This window comes from Nicotiana tabacum, chromosome 16, assembly GCF_000715075.1.
Source record: "Nicotiana tabacum cultivar K326 chromosome 16, ASM71507v2, whole genome shotgun sequence".
NCBI lineage: Eukaryota > Viridiplantae > Streptophyta > Magnoliopsida > Solanales > Solanaceae > Nicotiana > Nicotiana tabacum.
In genome coordinates this window covers 54,046,783-54,059,336 of record NC_134095.1, presented here as the reverse complement: position 1 = coordinate 54,059,336, position 12,554 = coordinate 54,046,783, and positions in this window count along the sequence as shown.

The following is a 12,554-nucleotide window of genomic DNA, read 5'->3' as shown; positions in this document are numbered from 1 at the left end:
TGTAGGCAGCTCAAAAGCCAGAGTGCGGCCTAAATTTTTTGAACCATCCCGCTCGGTCAAAATTGGCCATCACATCTTTACCCGACAACTCTTTCATCCTTTCCGGGTAAAGAAGGGCAGTTATTGATACCCAATTTTTCCAAAATAGTTTTAAAATGCATATATGCCTTCAAAATCATGCATTAGCATCAATTGGTATTTTTTTCACAATTTCTACATTTTAAAATTAATTTTGCCTAGTATTTTACTTTTAATAAATAATTACAAAATTGCATCACAAATGATTTTAAAATATTTCTTGATTTAATACTACTATTTATGGTCCTATTAAGTCCAAATTATTTCATAAATAGTCCAATTAGTATCTTTTGGCTATAATTGCAATAACTTTCCAATTATAGCCCATGCATACATTTTGCATCATTTTTTTACCAGAAATTGGTCCATTAAATTTTTAAATTCTAAATAATTATTTATAAAACATTTCCATGCATAAAAATAATTTTTGTAATTAGTTAATTATTTTACAAATTAATTTTATTCAATTACTTTGAGTATTTAATAAACAACCTATTTTATTTAAATTTTAGCTTAAAACTAACCAGCTCAATACCCCTTATAAAATTAGCCCAAACCCTTAGGCCCAATTCCCTACATGCCCGACCCAAATCCTTTGGCCAATCCTGACCGTTGATCATTTTTGATCTACGGTCCAGAATTCCCCTACCTTAATAAACCAAAAGACCTCCCTAACCCTAACCACTTCCCCCCTTCCCTTGCCGTCACTCTCCTCTCCGTCTCTCAAACGCTCTCTAACTCTAACCCTAATTTTCCTCGCCATCACTCATCTGTTGCCGTTCATGGTGGTTCTTTACCACCTTAGGCCTCTAATGGCCTCCCTTATATGCTATGGTATCTCCATCTCCTAGATCCTTGAGGAGATTCTCAAGGGACCAGGGCAAGTCTACTTTACACTTTTGGGTTTTCTTGCCTATTTCAGGCCATTTGGCTCGACCTTTAGTAAGATCTTACTCATTTTCGTCTTAAATCTATGGTTTCTAAATCTATGACCTCATCTTTGTTATACTTCTAAAAACCCTAATTTTTACCTTTGATCTTCTTATACAGATCTGAGACCAATTGAGCATATTCACATGTTTCCAAGAAAGATTCCTAGTTTTTCAACTAATTTTTTTGATTTTCCTAAAGCTAGGTTTACCCTAAGTCATGTTCTCTAAAGATTTTTTGATTTTCGAATGTTAATCATCTGTTCTTAAGTGTTATTAATTGATTTCCGCTAAGATTGTTTGGACCCTAGTCGATTTATGCTAAAGCCCAATTTTCTTATACTTTTGCTTCATTTCTGGGTTTTTCCGTGTTACTCGTTACATTATTTCGTTCTGTGCTTTGACTTTCATGATTTGTCCTTAGTCTAATTCAGTATCTTGTGACTTTTTACCCTAGTTCATCTCTACTAGGGTTTCTGAGTCGATCTCTCGGCTAATTTCTGTGTGTTTATGAAATTTTATTTAGCCTATTTGTCTATTTGTGGAATCTGATATCCCCCCCTCTTAAATCAGTACTATTTTGAATTATGATTTACTGATTTGCTCAGTTAAAACTTATGTGTTGATTCTTGATTTATTCCCTTGTTTACGATTTTAATTATTCTTCTTACCTTATTTAATTGCTTGTAATGTTACTGATTCTTCATGATTATTTCCTTAATTAGACTCCTGTTTGTTTACCTCTTTACTTAGGTCTGATTTGATTTCTTTCCTTAAATGACTCTTGTCCTTTAACCGTTGAGTAGTTATCCTCAATTAAGGGAAGACTATGCTGATTTTATGCGTAATTGATCCTGTGATTTCCTTAAATGCTGAGTGTTGATTTCTTTTACCTTATTATGTTCCGCTCCTAAACTACTATATATACTCTCCTCTATTCTCACCTTTGGGACACGGACATTAGTTCATAAACACACTTACACTCTAAACCTCTCTTGTTTTCTCTGCTACTTGGGATATTCACTGATCTAGCTGGCCGTAAGCCAAGGCTAGATATTGCACTGCACCTGCTTCACACTCTGTGCTCTCTTTCCCTAACTGGTATGTCTCTGATTAAGTTTTAAAGCCTCAAACTCTACGTGTTTCATTACTGCACTATTCCATTAATCATGAATCTAATATGTTTTCCCGTTTACTTCTTTGCTTAGCATGTTTAAAGTATTGTCTTGCTCAATATGTAACTAGCATGTCAAAACTAAAACTACTTGTTTACTACTTTATCTAGAATGTCTAAATCTTGTTTGTTCAATATGTAGTCAGCATCTCTAAATTATGAATGCTTATGTGATGTTTGTCTAGCATGTCTGTTTAAATTCGTGCCTGCTCTTCTTTATTGATGAGATTATACTTAATCTCTTGGGGCTTCGATTGATACTAATTATGTGCATTATTCTGTCCAATACCCCCTGCTTTCAACATAGTTTTGCTATACCCCTGTTATGTGTCTCAGCTACCCACTGTCATGACTAACCTATTAATTTTATAAAGTTATTGAGAATTCTGTGCATTTTGCTGTTTATGTATTTCCCTATATGCTGATGTGTATTATATGTGTCCCAAACCCCTCTATCCCTGTGTGGAATCAGTTTGCCAAGTGTTTTGAATCTGGTTATTCTATGATTTGTGTTCTTATTTAGAAAGTCTCAAACTATTTTACCACCAAATTGGTTCTTATTTCAGAAAACCTTTTCACTCATGTAGTCATCTCTATACTATTTTTTCCAAAAACAACTTTTCAAAACTATATCAAGCACTCTCACTTTACTCATAAGCCAATAGGTTCTGCCCCTCCAGTGTGTGTACTGCCTTGGGATCCTCTTGAGATTCCTTTGAACTCTGGCACACTGGGGCTGTCCATTCCACACTGCACATATTTAGTCACTATTGTGAAAAGTCTGGGTGTGAGCACTGCCCGGGATCCTTGAGGTCTTTAGGGAACTCTGACACACCTGGACACAAATTTGGCAATGGAATCCTTGGCATTTGAGACTACTGAAGGCCTGGTACTCCCAGGTTTGCTTTGGGCCTGCATCAGGCTCCCTATAGTTTAATCTATATTGCATTTATGTAATTTATTCAATTCTGGTATGTAATAATCATTTGTAAACAGATATTGGGGTAACTAATGAAAAAGGAGGGTAGCTATATGATCATGTGAGTAAAGCTGGGTAGAAATCATGTTTCTAGGCTTTACATTATGCAAATTTGCATTAGAAATCATGTTTTAGGATTGTTATGTCTATTTGCATTCAAACCATGCCAAACCTGTGCACTAGACATCCTATTTTTAGGGTATTCACGTTTACAGCTTCAGCATATTGCATGTTATAGATCACTACTCAATTCCTGGTTTTGCATCAGTACTGTCACTCAAGAAATCCTACTGCTAAATAATCCTGCCTAATAAAAACAGTCATCCTTGCGTGCATTAGATATCCTGTTCTTAGGACTCTAGTTGCATCTGTTTTGGATCCTATCTATTTCGGCTAAAAAAATAACTGTTCATGAAAAGGTTTAAAATGGCCTCACACATAGGTTTCATAGTCTGATGTAAACTGGTATAAATCACCTGTTATAATCTGTATCACCTAGATCAGCATGCTTATAAGTTGAATAATTCCAAATTGTTTAAACAGCTCCTGTAATTGTGATTGCATATAGTTCCACACCCAGGCAAGCCTTAGGTGATTAATGTCCGTGTATAAAACTAAAAATTGTGTTTTGATTTTTTTTTAAACTACTTAAGTCTAACAGATTTTGAAAACTAGTAGGCAAACTGGTTAGGATTCTGCCACTTCCCTTAAAACAAACGCTGCATATCATGTATTTGTAACATTCATCTAGATATCATGTTCCTAGGCTTTCTGAACTTCTTCAAAATTAGTTGTTTGAGACTTGATGTTTATTTGCATATGTCTATGTGGAGGCAACTATGAGCCTTTTTCCTACTTCCTTAATTGACAGTCCTATGTGTTATTTGGTGTCGCCTAGACTTTTCCCCTTTAAACACCTTAGGATTGTCTAGAACTACTTAAGTTTAGAGGTCCTAAATTCCTCTGGGGCCACAAGGAAAGGACAGGTAGCAGCACGCTTAGAAGTCGTTAATCAAATTCGCTTATATAACCATTAAGGGGAGGGTAATGGGTAGTAAAAAGATATGATGACATGCGCGCTAATGTCACGTATAGCCCCTCTAGTTGAGGAGGATTGTCGGGCATTGCAAAGATTGATCCTATAGGCTAATCAACTTAGGACTTCCCTTTCCCAATTTCTATATGTGTTTAAATTATCTAAACTTCTTTCATATATGTGCATTGGACCATCTCAGCTTCTTTGATCATATATATATTCAGACTCTGAAAACTACCTTTATTTGCAGATATGTGCTAAGACTGCTTACTTGTTAATTGACTAATTCACATAGTTTAAGTTAGGCAGGGACCCATTGTTATGGACCACGAGGGGTGCCTAACACCTTCCCCTCAAGGTTATTTCGAGCCCTTACCCTAATCTCTGGTAATGCAAAACTGGTTATATGAGTTAATTGCTCTAAGTGCCTTAACGCACCTTAATCCATTAGGTAGCGACTCTTTAAATACTCAATTCCCAAAAGGAAACGAGTTGTTCCCCCATGAATGTCGAAACCCGGACTTTCCTGCAAAAAGAGAAAAAAGGAGGCGCAACATAGTCCATGCCCTCCTCTTGACTATATCCTTGAATGGCCAATCTTGATTGTTCCTTGTAACTGTTCCATTTACATCAAGTTTGTTTCTGATGACCCATTTTATGCCTATTACTAATCTGTCCTTGGGTCTTGGAACCAGATGCCAAACTTGACTTCTCTCAAATCGGTTGTGTTCATCTTGCATTACATTCACCCAGTCTGCATCCTGCAAAGCCTTAGTAACAATTTTAGGTTTAATAAGAGATAGAAAAGCATCAAAAGCACATAGATTCTTCAAAGAAGATCTGGTTTTGATTCCAGAGGTTGGATCAGTAATTATGTTCTCAAACGTATGTGAACTTTGGTACTTTTAAGGTTTCACAACCAGTCGGTTTCTCCTAGATGTTCCTTCAATATTTTATTTTTGAGGAACATGTTCATGGACAGGTTCCCTCAAGGTTTGAGGATCAATTCTTCTTTGTTCAATTGCCCCTATCAGGTTGCCCTAGGTTGAAGAACCTGTTCCTTCCTATGATGCAGCTTCAGTTTGGGGCTGTGGTTTCATTTGAATTTCTTACCGTCTAAGTGCATCATATTCATGTTCCTACCTCCAAGAAAGAATATTAGTTTTATCAAAAATCATATGTACACCTTCTTCTACACACATAGTTCTTTTTTTATAGATCTTATAAGCTTTACTATGTGAAGAATATTCCAAGAATACTCCCTCATCACTTCTGGGATCAAACCTACCTAGGGAGTCTTTACCATTGTTGTGCACAAAGCAATTTCATCCCAATGCCCTAAGATGGGATATATTTGGGTTTCTCCTTTAGGTAACTCATAGGGAGTCTTCTTAACAAGAGTTCTAGTCATGCACCTATTTATGATGTAACATGCAGTATTCACAACTTCTTCCTAAAAACTATGGGGCAGTTTACTAGAAGAAGCATAGTCCTAGCCATTTATTCCAATGTCCTATTTTTTCTTTCAACTACTCCATTTTGTTGTGGAGTCCTAGGAGCATAAAAATTATGATCTATGTCATGCACATCACAAAATTTAGCAAATTTAGCATTTTCAAATTCAGTACCATGATCAGACCTAATTGATGCAAGTTGATTACCTAGTTGTTTTTGAGTTTTTCTAACAAAAGAAGTGAATATGTCAAATGCTTCATCTTTAGATGTTAGAAATAGTGTCCAAGTAAAATTACAGTAATCATCAACAAGCACCATAACATATCTCTTACCACCTCTGTTCAAGGTTCTCATTGGTCCACAAAGATCCATATGGACCAGTTCCACCGTTCTGGTGGTACTTACCATTTTCTTGCTTTTGAAAGATGATCTTACCTGCTTTCGCCTTGCACAAGCCTCACAAACTTTATATTTCTTGAACTTAATGTTAGGCAGTCTTATCACCAAGTCCTTAAAGACTAGTTTGTTGAGTTGACTTAGACTTACATGTCCAAGTCTTTTGTGCTAAAGGAGGGGATCATTATCCAACACACTTAAACAAGTGAGTTCATTCTCTAAGAGTGTGTACAGACCCATATTGTTCACTCTTTTTTCCTACAAAACTATCTTGTCAGTGATAAGATTAATCACAAAGCATTTTGTAGAGGTGAATGAAACTATTTTACCTCTATCACAATATTGTGATACACTTATTAGACTGTACTTCAGTCCATCAATTAGGTAGACATTCTCAATAAAATGAGAGTCAGTCTTACCTACCTTGCCAACCCCAATTATCTCATCTTTCTTTCCATTTCTAAAGGAAACATGTAACGATCCGACTGGTCGTTTTACTTTTTAGAAACCCTTCCCCCTAAATAAAACTTCTCGCACTCGCTTTAACTAATTTATGACCTGCGGGGATGGTTGGTTAGCGATTTGGAAGAGTTTGGGTTGAAATAGACTCACTTGATTCCCTAAGATTTTCTTAAAAGGCTAAGTTTGACTTTAGTCAACATTTGTAGCAAACGAACCTAGACTTGTGTTTTGATGGCCCTGGAGGGTCCATAGGAAAATATAGGACCTGGGCGTATGCCCGGAATCAAATTTCAAGGTCCCTAACCCGAGTAATAAATTTTTATTAGAAATTGTTAAACTAAAATTCTAAGGATTTAAAGAAACTAAATAATGATTGATCACGTTGGTATCGGGCTCGTATATTGGTTCTGGAGCCCAGTACAGGTCCAATGTAACATTTAAGACTTGCCTGTAAAATTTGGTGTCAATCCAGGTAGTATAAGCACGTTTCAGCACGTTAGAAGTGAATTGAAGAACTTGAAGTTCATAAGTTTGATTCAATTGGTTTTAGGGGGTGATTCTTAGATTTAGCGTTGTTTCGGGCTTTCCGAAGGTTCCATCGAGTCTATTTCATGATTTCAGACTTGTCGGTATGTTCGAGCAGGGCCCGAGAGCCCTGAGCGTCAATCGGATGAGGCTCAAGTGAAGTTGAAAAATTTGGGAAGAGCTGAAGCTTCAGATTTCTCTCACAACCACGCCTGCGGTTGGTCAGCCGCAGGTGCGAGACCGCAGAAGCGGTCGTTTTCTCACATATGCGGCCAAGCCAAAGCCGCAGAAGCGGCTCCTTATCCGTAGAAGCGGCTTCAACACCACAGAAGCGGTCCCAGCATGCTTGGCCAATTCCGCAGGTACGGCCATCCTTTCACAGAAGCAGGAAGATAGATGCGGAAATCACTGAAGTAGTGAGCCTCATTTATTATGGGCTCTAAGCCATTTTGCCCATTTTTCACTCACCCATTGGGCGATTTTGGATCTCTTGAGAGAGGACTTTCACCTAGCATCTTGAGGTAAGTTTATCCTACCTATTTCTAGTTTAATACTTGAGTCTTGGGTAGATTAACACACAAAGATTAAGGAAAAATTATAGGGTTAGAGCAAAACCTAGGGTTTTGATAAAAGTAGGATTTAACCACGAAATTTGTTATTAAATGAATTAGAAATCATATATTATTGATCCTTAGGTTATAAAAAACAACTTTCTTCCAAAAATTTCGGAATCCGGGCATGTGGGCCCGGAATCGGATTTCAGGAAACTTGTGTTTAAGGTTAGGAAATTACTTTAGTAATTAAAATGCGAACTCTTGAGCTTGTATTGACTAGTTCCTACCTCGTTTAATTAGTTTCATATCGTTCGGCTCCAAATTAAGGGTTTGAGAACGTTCTTGGTGTTGGGAGTGCGCTTTGGAGCGAGGTGAGTCTCCTATCTAACCTTGTAAGAGGGAATTGTCCTCATAAGTTATATAATTGAATAATTTTCCAATAAATGCGGGGGCTACGTACACACTAGGTGACGAGAGTCCGTGCGTAGTTACTATTATGCTAAGCCCGGGTAGTCTAGAACCCAAAAGCATGCTTTATGTGATCTTGTAACTTTATGTTTAATTTGGATTGTTTAAAACATGTTGATTATGGTAAATGAGACTAATAAGAGGAACATTATCTTTCTTGCCCCTTTTAAAGAGAAGTTGATATTTCTGCAAGTAATTGCTCCCCAGTTATATATTCTTGTCTGCCTGTTGTTGTGTTTAATTACATTTGACCGCGTCGCATGTCTGATTCACGAGCGGGGTAATATATGCATCTATGGTTCGCGTCGTTCGACCCTCGGTAGTGCATAATTTACTTTTATGTTGGATTGGGCCGTACGGCCTCGACACTACTTGCGCATGCTATAACTCAATATTTTCTGTGGATTGAGCTTTGTTATATGCCCTGAAATGTAAATGGCCAACTGTGATATTACCTAGGAAAGGACCTATTATCTTTTGCTATAAACTGTTAATTATTTGTGCTATCTATGCTCAATATAATTCTTTTCTCATATTATTTGACCCTAGTAAGTGTCAAGTCGACCTCTCGTCTCTACTTCTTCAAGATTAGACAGGATACTTATAGGATACATATGGATTATGTACCCATACTACACTTCTGTACTTAATTGTACAGGATCTGAGAAAGGTACATTTGGTTACCAGTCTGGTGCGCATTCTTGATCAGTGTCCGAGACTTCCACGGTGAGTTGCTCCCTTCCTGTGCCATTCAGCAGCATGATGGAGTCTCTCTTCATTTTGGTTGTCTATTCTATTTCAGATTGTAGGATAGATTTATTCTTTTGTATATTCTACTAGTTGCCCATAAACTTGTGATACCAGGTCTTGGCACACACATTGGTAGACTATTCTTTTGGGGATTGTATAACTATTTTTGTACGTTACTAATTATCACATGTTTTTAACTTCAAATTTATAAATTCTTTTACTTGTTTTAGTAAAGTGAAAAATGAGAACTTATTAACACTTCTGCATTGGCTTTCCTGACAAGGGTGTCGGGAGCCATCATGACCTATAATGGAATTGGGTCATGACAACATGGTATCAGAGCACTAGATTTACGTAGTTCTCACAATTCATGGGCAAACCTAATAGAGTCTTGCGGATTAGTACGAAGACGTCTGTATTTATCTTCAGGAGGCTATAGGGTGTTAGGAAACTACTCTTTATTCATATCCTATCGTGCAGTAGTTGGTATACTAAATTTTCCCTCTTCTATTCTCTCACATATGGTGAGTGTGAGCACGTGATTTTTGTTTCGCACGACAACCGCTCCAAAAAAGAAATAAAAAAATATAATAATTGGCCCTGCTGTACAATTTTTGTATTTCTGTGCGGCACCTTGTTGATTTATTTGTGACTTCGGCCCATTTTTATTTATTTACTTTATTAAAACAAAATTCAAAAAATATATGTGTCCTGCATAATTCGAACCGTAATCCGGTCGTTAAATAGAAAATCATGAATAGGCATCTTTGTTCGTGATTTTATTTTGTTTGACTTTACCTGTTTTGAAATATTTTAGTGTGTGTGCAAATAATTGTATTGAGTGTGTATTTAATTTTAATTTGATTTTTTTTGGCTTAGTTTTGTTTTAAAATAAATAAGAAGAAAAAAAAATAATAAAGAAAAGGACCCTGCCTTTCCGGACTTGGGCCAATTTATTAAAATTGGCCCAAACAAACAGCCCAAAACCCAGGCCTGCCCGGTCCAGACCACCTGATGCCCAGAGAATCCAAACGACGTCGTTTTGGTACAGGTTGATCTGGGCCGTTGATCTCAAATTGATCAACGGCCAAGATCAATTCCCCATAACCCACCAATAAACCCGACCCGTCTCACCCGGACCGACCCCAACCCTTTACCCTTGAAACGACACCGTTCCACTTAAGCTATCAGATCCAGACCGTAGATCTAGATTGATCTAACGGTCGAGATCAATCCACCCATTAACTATATAAGACCATAATCTTACCCTGCCCCCCTATCTGAACCCCAGCCTTCGTCTCCAAACAAACAGCCCTAAAACCCTAGCCGCCCCTGCGTACTTTCGCCATGAAAGCCGGCGGCATGGATGCCGGTGACCTTCCCCTTAACACCCTAGAACGCCCTTGCCATCCTGAACCCAAATCTATCAACCAGGTAGTTCGAATCCCTTCCCACCTTCTCGAATCTTTATTTGAAGATTCGAGTCAAAACTCGATCTACACGGTTTAACCCTAAAATCATACCAAACACTCCCCAGACCCCCCTCGTGACCAAACCATACTTGGTTTGGTCCGAATCAGATCAGGGAAGCATGAATCCCAGATCTGAGTTTTGAAGCTTTGAGATCCTTCGTCACTGGTCCGTGTTTTGTTCGAGCCAAAGAATTTAAGGCCTAATGGACCTTAATCGAGGTGTTTCTCATCTGAGAAACACTTCGATTAAAGTCCGTTCAGCCTTAAGAAAGGTCTGTCCGAATCCGGGTTGAAACTTTTAACTTTTCAAGTTTAAGGTGAGTTCTTTCTTTTCTTTATTTGTTTTGGCCCATCTGATTGTGTTAAAAGTTTGTTCATGCTTTGATTTTGTGTCTTTAAATTTTGTCAATTGTGCCCCGTCCACTTTGCTTGAACTTCTGTTTGTTTGAATGAGTCTTTCTATTTGCCCTGATAATGTGTATGTAAGTGGTGTGCAATTAGCTGATTCTCAACATTGAACTGATCAATTGGCTTCTCGAGCACCACTTTGTTTAGCCAGTACAATTCAAATCATATGTCGATACTATTGAATGTTTGATTTTTGGTTACGGTTGTATGTGTTATGATTAATATAGTCGAGTCGAAATGTGTCGTCAATTAGTTTCAACTGTCCGAACAATAACAAATTGACTTGCTTCTGTTGAACATTTGCCTGAATCAGTTAAGAACCAAGTCCAGTTACTTATAGATGTTAATATGATTTCAGAAAAACTAAGGCTTGGTCTGTTAATTGAAATCTGAGTTGATGGCATGTGCACTTGTACACAGCATGTGCACTTGTACACCTCATGTGCCTTGTGCACAGCCTGTTTTTCTGCATAGGAAGGCTTTTGATTTTAAAAATTGTTTGACAGCATATGCTGTCAGATATATTCTACTGCCCATACTTGCTTTTAGTTAATAAAATGGAAAAGTTGAATCTGCCAGGGAATGTGAATGGGGTTTAATACTTAATTAGCTAAAGTTGGAATTGAAAATGGAAGGCACATGGGAGGGGTATGGTGATAGTCTAAACAAGCTGTTAAAAGGGGTAAGGAAGGCTTATAAAAGAGGAGGCATCTGACTAAGAAGAGAGGATACAGAATTAGGAGATAGACATACAGAAGGGGGACTGGACCTTGAGGGCTGTAAAAGAAAAACACACTGTGAGGAGTTTGGAAAGGAAAGCTGAAATACATACAAATAGATACCCATAGATAGAGAGAGATTAAGGGATAGAAGGGATACAACCAACAATCAGAAACTTTTTTCCTCCTATTATTATTGGGTTTCAGTCGTTCAACTTGTTCAAATCAATTCTGATTCTTTGAAATTCCAGTTGTGTCTATTAGTCGAGTGTTTTCATTAGTTTACTACTGTTTTGGTCTGTCTGGAGTTCTGATTCTACTCCACTGGGTGTTGCTGTTATTTGGCTATTGCTTTCTATTGGCCATAGTTGCATCTCTGCACTCGAGCCTGTTTCTTGCTGTATTGCTTTGCCTGCTGCTATTCTGCCCTGCTGCTACTAATAGTGCTGTGATTGCTGCTGCATTTTGTTGTCATTGTACTCTGCTGACTGCCCTTTTCTTCAATTGTCAAATATTTCCAGGTACACAACCTCTGAAACCTTGTATTGTTGAAAGTTTGAAGTTGAAGCAGAAATAAAGAAAACGAACAGTTGTTCATGTTATAACATTGGTGTTTAAAAATAGGTCGAATGTTAGTTGGGATTGTATTTTTACTGCAAATTGCAAATACTTTGTATAAACTAGCATACATTCTGTTTGAGATGGACTGTTAGATAGCATTGTTCAATAGTAACGACAGTATGACATAGATAGCATGTTGGATTTAGTATACATTCAGTTCAGTATAACGCTGTTTGGCTTAGTTACGACTGTACAACATAGAGTCATGGCAAGCACTTGTATGTATTTTTGCCTAGACCACTGAATTGCAAATCTGTGGTATTAGGTCTGGGATAGATGTATCCCAAACAAACTCTCATGCAGTCACATTAAGAGTCTGGCTATGAATGCCAGTTCTCCTGTCAGTTTATTTGTTCCAACGCAGGTTCGATATCGGGTTTCGGTATAGATTCTTTGTTTCAAAATAATGTGATGATTGTTGAGAGAAACTAATAGTCATTCTGAGTTCAATTAGTAGTAATTTTCCTAATAAACAGCTGATTTCGTTTATCAATTTCAAATAGGTTAGAGTGTTAAAATAGAACTTGG